The following is a 15,351-nucleotide window of genomic DNA, read 5'->3' as shown; positions in this document are numbered from 1 at the left end:
TAATAAGACTGAAAGTAGCTTCCATCCGCAAGATCGTAAGAAGTCCCAGAACCAAGCTCTAAGATCCCAGTTTCCCTCGGGAACATGCACTTCTGAACTAAGGACATGCAGATTTTGTATAGCCTTAAAGATGGTTGGGGAGGAATCTGGCACGAAAACGCAACAAGCGGACCCCACTAATTTACATACTCCACCACGCTCAGCCAGGATGATGTCTAATGCCATCCAGTTCTGTAGGGCCACTAACCTTATCGCTTTCTGTTCTAAAGTCATGTTATAGAGTATGTCAGTGGTCCGGTTGATGGTCCTCTCCAGTACTCTCGCTAGTCTTATGATATCCTTAGAGTTCAATATTTGTCCCCAAAAAGGTACAAAAGATTTCGCTATGTCACCCAGAACTTGTGATGAAGTATCGCCATTCTCATCCCGCCTTGGACGAACCTTAGAGATTTCTGTGGTGCTTGCTATGAATACCCCTGGTAACAGAATCCCTAAATAACAGGTTCCCTGCCAATTCCTAGGTAGCCATGGGAAAGATTAATTACCGCAAACGAAATAGACAGGTACAAGGTCTGTCCTCACTGGTCAAGTTCGCAACATTGGTGCAGCCCTTGAAATCGCCCATTGACTGAGTACCATTCCTCTGTATGCAGAAAGAAACTGAATCGGGGCTGTGGTTAACAGTGTAGGAAGGCGGCGTGGCATCCCTATTGCCTATAAGAGCCCTCTTGAAAGAGATCAGAGATTGAAAAGGTCGAGACAGTTTATCAGAAGGCCTAATAGAAGAGACATTAAGCTTGCTCCTATTCACGAAAAGCGAGCATCCCAGGGGCATTAGAACTCGTTTCTCAAAATAATTCAAATTTGTCCCATCAAAGTTCCCCGAGATGCTATCATTCCATCGGCCAAAGAATAGCACCCGTAAAGAAGCATAACATGTAGTAGTCAGAGGTAAAGGATGAATAAACCAGCCCAACAGCTTATCTCCATGTTGCGGTAAATGCGAGCAGACCCAACAATTAGATTTGTTAAAAATGCCATGTGTTGCATTCATGATGAGTAGTAAAGTATTATTGTGGTAACTCTGTCTGTGCTGAGAGTCTCTAGGAGATAGAGTGTGCAGATGGACAAAAGGTGTAGAAACAGTAGGTACATTTTTTAGTGGGCAAAAGAATTTCAAGCAGATGTAATTCTTCCAAATACCAAAATCCCAAAGCAATTACTATAATTACAAGACAACAATACCTTCTAAAAGACCATGCATTCAATTTTCCATTGTTTCGATTGGTCACACAGTCACTTATTTGTTCCGTACTAGTGAGAGCGATTGCAGGCATTGTTTCTTCAAACGAAATACTCCGCGTGTTCTTAGTCCTTCCCTATCCCTAGCCAACAGATTTCCTTGTGTGCAAAACACAGGACCAAAAGACAAGCCCCATGATGTTTCTCCTGGTGGCACAGCCGAACCGTGTAGTAAGTCTAGCTCTGTGGACGCAGATCGTACCTTGTGACTCCTGGTACAGCGTGATCTGCAAACAACGTGTCGTTGCTTCCAGATGGAAGTGGTGGATTTGTAACAGAACCTAACAGTGGTGAAAAAGGATCTGTAGGAGAGTGTGGAGATAAAGCGGCTGTTTCCCCAGGCTCCACAGGCTCATGGAGAGTCTCTGAAGCACTCTCAATGCTGCTTAATGCTGAAGCAGAATAGGTAAGGTTTTCTGTATCTTCTGTATCGTGTGGCAAAGGGAAGGGAATCCTCTTGACATGCGACATGTGAATCCAGTGCTTTCGTCCAGTCACTCGTACGGCAGTCTGTGTGGCCAAGAGGACCTGATGAGAGCCCCTCCAATGCGGTGCGAGACAGGACGCTCTTTCGAATGCTTTTATCATCACCCAGCTACCGAATACTGTGACCTGCCCCTCGTATTGAACTGGGAGGGCTTCTCGCACCTGTTGATAAATCAAATACAGATTTTTAATTAACTGCTCACAGTAGTCGGAAAGAAGTAAATGTTTAATGTCCCGCAAGGCCTTAGACTTAGGCAAGTTCCAAATGTTAGCTGGCCTACCCATAACAACTTCAAAAGGGGAGAGCCGAGTCCTAGTCTCTGGGGTTGTTCTAATTGATAATAACACAATCGGTAAGGCGTCTGGCCCTTTCAATTTGGTGCCGGCACACGTCTTAGCAAGCTTGTTCTTTATAATTCCATTGTGTCTCTCTACCAAACCAGCACTTTGAGCATGTCTAGCCGAATGGAACCGTTTATCGATCTGTAATCCCGCGCATATCTGCAGAATCACAGCAGCGATAAAATGTGGACCATTGTCCGACCAGATGACTCTTGGCAAAACGAACCTAGGAAAATATTCCTTAAGCATGGTTTTCGCAGTTGTCATTGCTGTAGCATCTTTAACAGGAAAGGCTTCAACCCATTTACTAAAGGCGCAGATAACAACCAAAACATACTTATAGTTATTGCAAAGCTCCATTTCAATGAAATCAAAGTGGGTGACTTCAAAGGGGACAGAAGGTGGACCAAAACTACCCGTTGGAGTCGATGTGCCCTTTCCCATATTATGCTGTAGACAGATCATAAAATAGCTGTTTTCTAGATTTTATCATTCACCCAGACATTTTGTAACATTTCGGAAACCTTCCTTGCACAGATGTGGGTGGGCCCATGAGCCATTGCGACCATCACTGTAATGTACGTATCTGGCAGCAACCATTTTCATTCTAACTTGTTCACCCAACACCCGTCATCATCCAATCTTGTCAAACCCTCAGTCCATTGTTTAGTTTCTTCTAATGTGGCATCGGCTTGGATATTCTTTACAGATTCAGTACCCTCACCCATAGTACAAACATTTGAGGCTTCCTTGCAGTATACATTTCTGAATAGAGATCAGTGGCAGTTTGTTTGGCTATCTATTAAGCGAAAGCGTTCCCTTTTCCCACATAATCTATGATTTTCTGATGCGCTGCGCATTTCATGATTGCTAACTGAATGGGGAGTGCAAGCGCTGAAAGTAACCATACTATCAAGGAGCCATATTGGGTCTTTGTTCCATGTGAAGTCAAGAAACCTTGTTCAGCCCAAAGTCTACCGAAGTTGTGAACCACCCCAAAATCATACTGGCCTTCAGTATATATGTTTACTCTATGCCCTGTGGAAAGTTCACAAGCTCGAGTCAATGCAATAATCTCTGCGGCCTGCGCAGAGTTATACGTGATTCTTTTGGTTTCCACAATCGTGCTCAATGTGGTGATTGCATAAGCAGCCACGGATGTACCATCTGGAAGTTTGAAACAGGAGCCATCGCAAAACAGCTCCCCTTGTGGGTTATTCAAAGGAGTATATTTCAAATCGATTCTGCCTTTAGTCTCTTGCTCTGTGGTGTAGAGGCAGTCATGTGACGCTTCATCACTGCAAGCAGTATCTTGCAGGAAAGGTAAAAGTTCAGCCGGATTCAATACACAACACCTCTGAATTTTGATTTGCGGTGCGAACAAGATCAATTCATAGCTTGTTAATCGTGAGGAGGTGAGGTGTTGCGTTTGTGTTCTGTTTAATAGAACATCCACAGAGTGAGGTACCATCAGGGTTAAAGCATGGCCTAGGACAATATCCTCGCTCTGTTTTACAGACACAGCAGCAGCAGTGACAGCTCTCAAACATCTTGGCAAAGCGCATGCAACAGGATCAAGGGTGGAAGAAAAGTAGCTGCACGGCCTATACTTCCCTCCATGTCCCTGCGTTAATACAGCCAAAGCACATCCATCACGTTCATGCACATACAACACGAAGGCCTTTTCATAATTTGGTGTGCCCAAAACTGGTGCTGAACACAGTGCAGTCTTGAGCAGATCAAATGCTTGCTGGTGTTCCAAGTTCCACGGCAATGGCAAAGAAATGCCCTTCTTTGTCAGAGCCAACATTAGTTTAATCATTACCAAGAAGTTTGGGAATCGACTGCCTACAGTAAGAAGCCATTCCTCTCAAGGCTCTGACTTCCTTCTGTGTATTTGGGAACGACATGCTAGAAATGATTTTAAAACGCTCAGGCATCAACTTTCTTCCCTCCTTTGACAGGAGATAGCCTAAATAGGCGACCTCCTGTCGACAATATTGAAACTTTTTCAGTGAAGCTTTATGTCCATGTTTTGCCAGGTGAATAAGCAACAACACAGTGTCCTCCTTACAGGCACTTTCTGAGTCAGCAGCTAAAAGTAGATCATCTACATACTGAAACAATGTACAAGTGGTAGGCAACTCAAGTGTATCAAGCTGCTCTTTCAAAGCCCTACTATAGATGCTCGGACTTTCCATGTAACTTTGAGGCACACGGGTGAATGTAAACGAGCCTCCCCCTAAGGTGAACGTGAACAGGTATCTGCTATCCTTGTGTATAGGAATACTAAAGAAAGCATTCTTAAGATCTACAACACTAAAATGAGCAGCAGAAGCTGGGATCATAGTTAATATTGTTGTTACACCAGGCACAATAGGAAATTGTGGAGCAACAATCTTATTGAAAGCGCATAAGTCAATGATGAAACGAAAAGGAATTGCATTATCTTCTTTCTTATACACAGGCAAAATTGAACTATTGCACAAACTACCTGCAATTTCCACAATTACCCCACACTGTACAAAATCGGAGACTATGCACTTCAAAGCTTGCTCACCATCAACCGAAATCTTATACTGAGGAATATGTGGCAACTTTACTCAGTGTTTTAAAATGATTTTAACAGGCTCAATTTGTAGAACACCGACATCATTGTCATCAATCGCCCATAAACACTCTGGAACATCACTAAATCCCGGAAGCAAATGTCTAGTCAGGAACTGAGAGACAGAAAGTTGCTGTGGTGAAATCGTCAAACGTACTCCATCTGAAGAACAATGAATTACTGCATGTAATTCTTTCAACAGATTCAACCCCAACAAATTCTCTCCACAGTTCGTTGTCAAAAGAAATGGACAGTGGTCCGTGAATGGAATCGGTACCGGCGAAGAAACCGGACAGACTACATGCGTACCAGAAAACCCTTCCGAAACATTGGTTTGCCCTGACAGTGGAATGTTTGGAACCCGTGAATGGTCAATGGAACACTTCTGTGCTCCTGTATCTATCAAGAATAGATGTTTCCTATTTCCCACTATCATTTCAACGTAGAGACCTTTCTGATTAACCGGAATAGGCATCGGCTGAAAACCCTGCTTCGGGCAATCCTAGCGAAACAAAATGTCATCAAAAGGAAGGTCTTCAGAAGGATGATCAAAAATGTTTCTATAATCCACACTTGGTGACTGAGTATCCTGCAGAAAAGGTTGCGAATTTTGATAAAACTGACTTCTACCATGACCCTCTGCCCCAGGGCGGCCTCTGGATTGTCTACCCATGGTACCAAAAGTGTTATTCGACCTCTGCTAGAGGATAGGACATTGTGCTCGCCAATGACCCTCTTCTCTGCAATAAGCACATTGGTTCGCGTGTACAGGACCCAACGGCATATTACCCTGTGGAGCATATTGCCCCCTAAATTGTGAAGTACCCCCTCTAGGGCCTCTAACAATTTGTTGCAGTAGAACTTTTGTTTTCAGGTCTCCCTTTCTCTTTTCAATTCTCCCTTTCTCATTATTGACTCGGTTTTCATAGTACTGAGCCATATGCAATACTTCAGACTGAGACTTAGCCTACCATGCGCTCTCGGAAGACATAATTTGCGACTGGATGTCAGGCAACAATCCACGCACAAATGTGTCTACGAATATTCATTTTCCAGACTCTGTGCTCAAATCTTGTCCACTGAAATCTGCAATCACTTGTTCAAACCGATTAAAGAATTCGGTAGCACCCTCAGACTTCCCTTGGACACAAGCAGTAAGTTTGTCCCAAATAATCCTTCTCTCAGGAATTATAGTTTTTAATTTCATGACTATTCTATCAGGCAAATTCAGTATTACCTGTGACGGTCTCTCGCCAGCTGGTCTTTCTCTATCGTGTCTAACCATATTATCGCACATGTCCCCTAACCTTGGTACAATGTCCACAGTCCTAATCTGTTTCCACAAATCAATAGGTAGGAGCACAGGAAATAACAAATCTATATAACTCAGAGTAAATGCTGACGACTGTAAGACAGATTCTATCTCTTTATAGAACCTTGTTGGATTCTTTCTAATATCAGGAGTGGATTGTTTAATGGTGTTCACTTCCTGTCTTGAGAATGGGACGTGAACAAACTCCGAGACATAATGAGCAGGAATGTCATAGGCAGCTGCACCTGTTCTGGCATCAGTTGGAACCTTGACTTTTGGGACAAATGTCGGCAGAACCTCTCTCATAGGCAACTGAGAGATAGGAAACTCCAAATGCTTACTAAGCAACAGGGCTAAATTGAGCGCTAAAGCAGCTGAAGGAGTGTCAGACGAAAAAGCTCTCTTATAGATATTCAATAATTCTGCGGGACAACAAATCTTTCTCTTTATACATTCATCCTGCAGGTATTCTACCATAACCTATATCACTTTCCTCTGCATTTCTGGCGTATACTGACTATACATGTCATATACTTCTACGAGAGATATTGACATGTCTGAAATCCATCTATTCGCACCTTTTGTACAAATTCGTGTTTCCTCATTCATCGATTTACAACAAGGAAGGAACCGTTTCTGTACAAAAATAGTATTCAAACTACCACCATCAATTTCTTCATTCTGTAACCTTTCCAACTTCATTCTATACTCAAAAACCCTCTTGGCGTGCTCATATACTTTATCCGCAGTACCTCTTGAATATGCTAAAACATTCAGATCCCTCAACCCTCGAAGGAGAACTATATCATCCAATCTGTTCCACATTATACATAAATGAATTCCCAACCGTTCGATAAAAACATTTTTCTCAGGAAAACCTTCTATATTAAAGAGTGTGGCAAAAACATCAGATTGTTCACCGTTCTCCATGCATTGTCTAGCCCATGCAGTCAAATCGTGCTTTCTCTCTTTAGACACAGTATTACGAGTTACAATCTTTGATTCCACTCCCTTGTCAACTACAAGTGGGACAGAATCACTCGGAAGAGAAGAGCAGACAAATCTTGTACAATCGGTAACAAAGGTGCTATCACTGGTGCAGAAGACAAATCTACCAGACCCATAACAGTAGGCAAAGGCAGAGGTGCAGGTGGAGGAACAACGATAAGAGGAGGAACAACAGCCGGAGGAAGAGGAACAATAGGAGGAATGATAGGAGGAGCAGGGATTACTACAGGAGGAGGAAAGACAGCAGGAAGAGGTAAAGCAGCAGGAATAGGTACATACGGAGGTGGCGCAGTGGCACCAGGCCTTCGTTCATTTAGAAGTTTGTCAGTCAACTCATCAGGCACATGAAAGTCTTTAGACGGATACATTTTCTGAATACCAAGCTGAAAAGCCCTATCCATATTCCTAACTGACTGTTTATTTTGTTCATACGACAACATTTTTCGGCGTTGGACATATGACGGCGTGCATGTTTTTCTCTACTTTTAAGTTGCTGCACAGCTTCTTTCTTCCAATTCTGTAATACATCAAATGCTGCAGGTCTAGCCTTGTTCTTTAATAATATAGACTCTAAATATTCTATACAAGGAATTTCAAAACTACCATTGGTTGGCCACTAAAGTTCGGATGCATGTCTAGTTTGTCTGTGCCAAATATCATTAAACACTATACTACCAATGCCGTGCTTACAGTACATAGTACACGCCGGAGTCCCCTCCTGTGGCACTAGTCGGCCAAATTCCAAAGATTGTCTGTCACTGTGGAATAACGCCCTGAAAGAGGCAGGCAATTTCTAAGGCATATTAGATTCCTGGTGTTACCTGGTTAATAAATGTACTTGCAAGAACAATGTGCCAAAACAAATTATCAGAATACGACTCACCTGATCAAAGGACAAAGGAGGTTTGATCGGATTACAAAGGACAACAAATGACCCACGTGGTTGGTGATTTCGGCAAAACTGCCCGCCTCGATATATGGACCCTCGTCAAAATGCTGTCTCGGACCGCGGGCTCACCATCCAGGGATCGGGTCGTGCAGTACTGTTGAGGTATCGCATCTCATCCAAGAAAGGGGCCTCCTTTTTCAACGTCCGATCCCGGTCCGATAGCCGCGTCAACCTTCAACGAGATGGCATAAATCTTGAGGGTCTCTATTCGGGCGCCATCTGTAAAAGCAAAAGGAAATATTGAGGCTCAGTACCACAAAAGGAAATACACCAAACACGGCTTATAAAGATTCACAGATCTTTATTCTACTGTGCAGTTACACAGAAACAAATTCAGATAGCTATCTGGCCCTCAGTACATCACAATGAGTACCAGCTCTTCAGTGTGAGGAGTGAGAGGTTCTGGACATCTGGACATTCGCTTATTTATACAGTTTAGTAATAATGTGCAGCCCCTCTGCAAATTAATAATCTGCACAGATTACATTTGGTTTACATTACAAACAAGTTACAATGGCAAAGTTAATTCCTGGATTTAGCAGTAAGCCTTAGCACATATCCCTTCACAATGTGTTACAGCCAGTGTCCATGCTCGACATTTGCATTACATTGTCCTCGATGTGTATTCGTGGATGAGGCTTGTTAGCGCAGACAATCCTTAGACCACAAGTCATGTTCGGGACAAGGTCTCATTACCTAGTCTAAACATTCGGCCCGCGGACAGTCTAACCATTAACTAGGTGCAAAGGTCGGGAAGGCTCAGTTGCAAGCTGGAAACACAGTCCACCATTTTAGAACACAGAATTACATATGAACAGAAATCAAAATGGCGGATGCTCCCAAAATAGCGGCGAAGTCGATCTAAAATCAGAACTTTGCAATGCAGTTTTCTTCGCTGAGCAACTAGGCTTAGGCCAATATATATTAGAAGGAGGCACAATACGATTACCCGTTTAACACAGATGCACTGTTCGCAACCGCTGTGCCTATTTGTATAGAGCCACCGACTTCAGTATGCTGTAGAGTACATCTATACAAAAAAAGAGTTTCCTGTTAAAAACTAATATAATTCAGTGAAACAAACATTATTCAAGGGACGTTATGGTTAAGTTGCGCTACTAGAAACCCTACCACCTTTACTGAAAAAACTATGATAAAGCAACGTTATGGTTAAAGTGCCCTACTAAAAACCTATGAAATTCACTAACAAAACACGTTGTTAAAGGGACATTATGGTTAAGTTGCACTACTAAAAAACCTATGAAATTCAATGGAAAAACATTGTTACAGGGACGTTATGGTTAAAGGTAAAACCGCAAAACCCCAGAAATTCGCCAGTTATGATAAGCTAAGCAACCATAACCCACGCTACCACTGTGCACTGCAAGGAGTAACACCATGACATCAAAGATGACATCACACATGTCATTGATGACATCACATGTGTATTTAGTTTTTATGAAAAGCCTCCACAAGGGATTGGCATTGTACTGTTGGAAGAAAACTATCAGAGATCATTCGAAGAACTATTATGAGATAAACAGTTCATTAACCAATGCATTTCTATAAACAGCATTGCATTACAGAGTTCTTTCCAGTACATGACCCAACTCATATACAAACGTAGGCACTGCCTCCATGCATCATACAGGTGCACTATTCAAAATCTTCCCATGTTTAATAGTGAAATGATGAATTCTTTCGTTTCAAGGTTTTGGGTACTGCACAACATGTAATAAGTAGCTAGGAATGCCTCACTTACTACATAATGGTACTACAATAGACAAAATATAAAGAATCGACAACGCATACACATATGAGCATCTACAAGGATAGTACAGTTAGCAAAACAGTAGCACTACTACCAGAAAGTGTTCATACCCTAACTGATTATCGTCATGTACAGAAATGCTTGCTGTGTTTCAGGATTACTTCTTCCCCTATGTATATATTTCATATCATGTGCTTGAACCCTAAGGAAAGTAGTGTAAGACCATATGAGAAGGGTAAGGTCAACAAATATAGTACCTTTTCAATTTTTAGTTCCTGACTCCAAGTGAAGAAAAGCACTTGCTGTACATATGTCACTGAACAATAAAAGAGGTAACCACCCATGTGATGTCATCAGTCATGTCATCAATGACATTTGTGATGTCATCTTTGATGTCATGGGTGTTAGTCCTTGCAGTGCACAGTAGTAGCACAAGTTATGGTTGCTTAGCTCACCGTAACTGGCACATTTCTGGGGTTTTGCGGTTTTACCTGTAACCATAACGTCCCTGTAATAACGTTTTTCCATTGAATTTCATAGGTTTTTTAGTAGTGCAACTTAACCATAACGTCCCTTTAACAACATTTTTTGTTAGTGAATATATATAATAATGCCTTCCTGGAATAAACCAAGTGCCTCCACAGCTGGTCTGTGTATGGATGGATTGAGCCCTACCCTTAAACTTAACAATAGTGCTCTCTTTTGTTTCAAATGATGCCTCTCTGTATTATGCAAATTTTCTGGGGGCTCATCACGCTTCCCCGAAATGACGTTGTGCTCTGGCTGTTTACCCACACAATGCTCTTAGAGGCAGAACAGGTGGGTTGGCATGGGGTGGTACAAGTTCAAAAGTAATTTTTTGTGTGGGACTAATTTATATGGTGGACTGGAACCTGCCTACATTCAAACTGTTGTGCAGCACTCCTCCCAGGTTGTCCTGCTGCCTTTGGGTGAGGTTGCAGTGAGGTTCTTTGGTTATTTGTGCAATGTGGTGGAACCTTACCTTGTTTGTTTTAGCATTTGACTGCTTCCAACATTATCCTCTAGGTGCCTCTTGCACACGTGCTGTGCAAGGTGCCTGGCAGTCATTACCACGATTGCAAGGATGTATGAAGAAGTGGCGACTTTAATATTTTCAATCTGCAGGTGGCTTCACAGGCACCACAACCAACTGATGGCCCCCTTTAACAATGAGATTTGAGGAATAAAACTCACTTCTATCCCAGAGTTTGGTTATGTTACATGTACAATTGGAGGGTAAAACTAGTCCAGTCACTTGTGGTATATTTAATCTGCCACATTGTATGGCCTGCGCGTTCCTTGGTACAATATGTATGAATCCAGCATTTGCTGAATTCTGGGCTAAAAGAAGGCAGACATGGGCAGGTGAGTTACAGTGTGATATTTCAATCAACAATTAGGGTTATGTGTTAAAAGTGTTTTTTAAGAGTAAATTGGATTTAAACCTACAGGTCATTCATCAGAAGATTGTGGGATGATTGACTTGGACCTCGGTGCGGATGCATGTTTTGGGACTGGAAGGTAACAATTTATGCTGGGGCTGTGGTTGGGAAAAAGGCTCTGTTGCACATGTTGTGATATTGCTCCAGAGTCTGTGATTTCCGGGGATATGTACTGGACAGGTTAGATGTGATTTTACATATGACTTTCCCTATCACCAACTCTAGTACTATTTTTCTCTCACATAGAGGGAGATGTGAGACTGCTAGGAGGAATGAACAATGGATTGACAAAACCTTAGTAGTGGCAGCAAATCAGGTACTTTGAGTTTGGAAGGCTAGGAAAAAGCCACGGGTGGAGAATTGGCTAACTGAACAGCAGGTTTCATCCAGCTTTGAAATGGTCATGTTTCTAAAGACGGACTGGGAGGACCTTTATCTAGAACTATGGGCACCATTTAATTAATTGTATAGTTAGTGCTGGTAGTGTTGTGCTGTGTTGTGTTTGATTTGGTGGTAAGGGCTTTGTGGTGTTGTGTGGGTGTTTGTGGTGTGTTTTGTTATGAACATGTGTTGCGGTATGTTTCTTAATGGGTGTTTGTTGGCACCTATTTTTCTTCATGTCTCATTTTTAGATTGTATTTATGATGATGTACTGACAGATATTATTTTTGTACAAGCTGTTCCGTGTTTTACTTGTTACCTTACTGCATTTTATACCCTGTTCTTGGATTGTGTTGTGTTTGTTCGTTTTTCTTGAAAAATTGCATAAATAAAGAGTTTCAAATATAAAAGAAAAACAAAAAAAACAATAAGATCATGGCTGGAATTATCAGGTGTTATCGCATTCCAAGTATTGCACCCACATGTAATGCAACAAAGAGACAAACTAGCAACACCCGATGGAGGAGACTGGGTCCCCGCATGAAGAAAACAAGATTGCTCTTACTGAAGGAGAGATCTACAAGGCATATATACATGGCCCCATTATAATGACACAGACAATGCAGCAGATGACAGCGGAAACCAGAAGTGGACAGCATGATATTTTAGGCTGGACTAAACTCAGGGAGTCAAGTTTGTGGCTTTTGCCTGATTCTAACATAGACACTGGGCCTTCTATCATGTTCCTAGTCGGTGGATCCACAGCAAAGGTACACATTTGGATGGACAGGCAGTTTACCAAATTTGAGGGCCAGAAGCAGAACTTGTTCATACCCTACTAATCAATACCATGCGCAAGAAGAGAAACAGGGGGAAGCAGGGGAAAAGTCTATGAGAAGCCAAGGGAATCAAGTGGGTGAGGTGGGTGCGTCAGGATGGAAGAAAGTGAAGAATTGCAATGAAGACCAAGAGAGCAAGAAAAACCTAGGAGGGGGACAATCTAAGCCTGATAAGTCCAAGAATGAGTTACTGCGGCAGGTTGGTGAACTGAGACTACCAGTAGACTGGAGATGCTGCAAAGAGATCCTGGAAAAGACTTGAGGTGCCTGAATAGAAAAGCTGTGCCTCTGTGGAACCAACTCAAGAAACAGGTGTTGGTTCTCTGGATAAACATGTTCAAGAATGCAGGGCTTTCACAGCCAAGTAACTCAATTGCCATAAGTAGGGATGAGGAATCTGTAGCAGGATGAGAAAAGCCCCATATGCATTAGGGTGAGAAGAGCACCATGTCCCTCAGAGTGCCCTAGTTAGTGTGTACCTTGGACAACAGATGTATACTAGTCACCTTCTCCTGATGAGGCATACAATTGGCAAGGTGGAGGTAGAGCTTTGTGTAGGTCAACTGTGGAAAATCCACCTTAATTGATGGTTTAACCCGCACTTACGCGATCTGCGTAAAGAAAAAAGAAAAGATGAGGTACACTCGAAAAGCTCACCTTCTCTAGTTAACTAAAACAACCTCACTGAAGCCTCCCTTACCTACAAAGAACCCATCCAAGCTGCAAAAAAGGAAGTTTATAACAAAAGGATCATTCAAGCCCAATCAAATACTAAGGAACTCTTTAAGATCCTTAAAGAACTTGAGTCTCCTGTCGCCCCATTTGATACGTGCACCCCTGACATTGTGTGGAGCTCCAACATCCAAAAGGCGTTGCTTGATAAAATTACCATGCTCAATGCCAAAATTAACACTAAAAAAAGCCACCTCTCGGACTCAACAGGTAACCCCCCCATCTCACAAAACCCCTTCTCCTAAACATTAATTTAAACCGCTTCTCACCCCTCACCATCAACGAAGTTGAAAGCATCATATCGAAGCTCAAGCCCTCCAACTGCCAACTTGACGCCTGCCCTGCACCAATCTTAAAGGAAGCCGCACAGGACCTGTCCCCTTTCATCACTTCATTCATTAATGCCTCATTCAAATCAGGCACTGTACCTGACAACCTTAAGGATGCCTGGGTCATCCCGTTAATCAAAAAACCTAATCTCGATCTCAGTAATCCCTCCAACTATAGGCCCATCACCACGTGCCATACCTTCTCAAAATCCTGGATCGCGCGGCCTATCTCCAAATCCAGGACTATCTTGAAACCAATAATCTATTAGGGCTTAGACAATCCGGCTTCTGGCCCAGACAGTACGGAGACAGCCTTAATTGACTTGAAAACCCAAATCGAGGAGCTGAAAGACAAGGGCAAACTTGCGCTCTTGCTCCTCCTTGATCTCTCTGTGGCCTTTGATTTGGTTGATCATCAAATCCTTTGCCATCACCTCAAAATTGTGGCCCACTTCTCTGATGCAGCCACTTCGTGGATTAGCTCTTTTCTGGATAACAGAACCATGAGGGTCTTCTCTCCCCTAGCCGCAGCTGATCCAGCCCACGTCCCGTGCGGAGTCCCACAAGGATCTTGTGTATCTCCCACACTTTACAACGTTTTCACTAAACCGCTCTTTGAAATACTTGACTATCTGGGTGTCTCCTACACCAATAATGCGGATGACACCCAGATACTCATCCCTATCACTGGCAATTATGTAATAGATACCAAAGCACTCAATGCAGTCTACACTGTCATCCAGGCTTGGATGGCACATCACGGTCTCTGCCTCAATGATGAAAAGATGGAGTAAATCATTCTTGGCTCTCAACACAAACTCACTAAACTTGATCCCAAATACAATTCCTTCATTATTGACGGGAATGATAGCAAAGTATCTAACGTTAGAAAAACACTGGGAATATATCTAGACTCTACTCTGTCCCTCAATCGACAAACCAAAGCAGTTGTCTCAGCGTCATCCTATACCTGTAAATTGATCACAGCATGCCACCCCTTCTTGACAACAGAGAACTGTTTGATTCTCGCCAGAACCCTCATCCTGTCCAAAATCGATTATTGCAACGCCCTCTACTTAGGGACTAGTCAAAGAAACATTGACAAACTCCAGGTCATGCAGAACAACGCCATAAGGGCAGTTCTCAACGTACCCAGGCACTCCCACATATCGGAAACCAGAAGCAATTTGCACTGGCTACCCATCACACATCGCATATCCCTCAAAGCACTTGTTCTTACCCACAAGACCCAGAACAACGCAGCCCCAGATTACCTATCCACACGCTTCACACAACACACAGCAACTAGACCACTAAGATCTTCTCAGGCTCACACACTGACCATTCGTAGATTCAAGCTACAGACAGCTGGAGGTTCTAGCTTCCCAGTCCTCGCGACTAAGCTCTGGAACACCCTACCTAATGCTCTCAGAAACGTTCCACACATCCATCCCTTCAAAGCCAAAACCAAATTGTGGCTACATCAACGGGATGCCCCAGCCTCCTCCCTATAATCCTTACATCTGTTAAGCCTATCACCTTGCTCTTTGTGCATAGACTGTTTACTTTACAATTAGATCTCTCTACTCGATGCTCTGAACTTTTGTAAACTATGTGTAAAATGTATATTGAACTTTTTGTAAATATTTGTAAAATTGTATATTGGTTCTACCTGCCGTAACTTGTAACTGCCTCTTAAACATGCGCTCAGATGCCCCGGGGCAAGGTGCGCACTACAAATAAATAAAATACAAATACAATACAAAATGTATCCCTGAGACTGTGTTATACTTTGAGATGCTGGGAAAGAGCAGAATCCCACCATAGGA

The sequence above is a fragment of the Ambystoma mexicanum genome, chromosome 6p (assembly GCF_040938575.1).
Source record: "Ambystoma mexicanum isolate Mex_15411 chromosome 6p, UKY_AmexF1_1, whole genome shotgun sequence".
Lineage (NCBI taxonomy): Eukaryota > Metazoa > Chordata > Amphibia > Caudata > Ambystomatidae > Ambystoma > Ambystoma mexicanum.
This window is presented reverse-complemented; position numbering follows the sequence as displayed.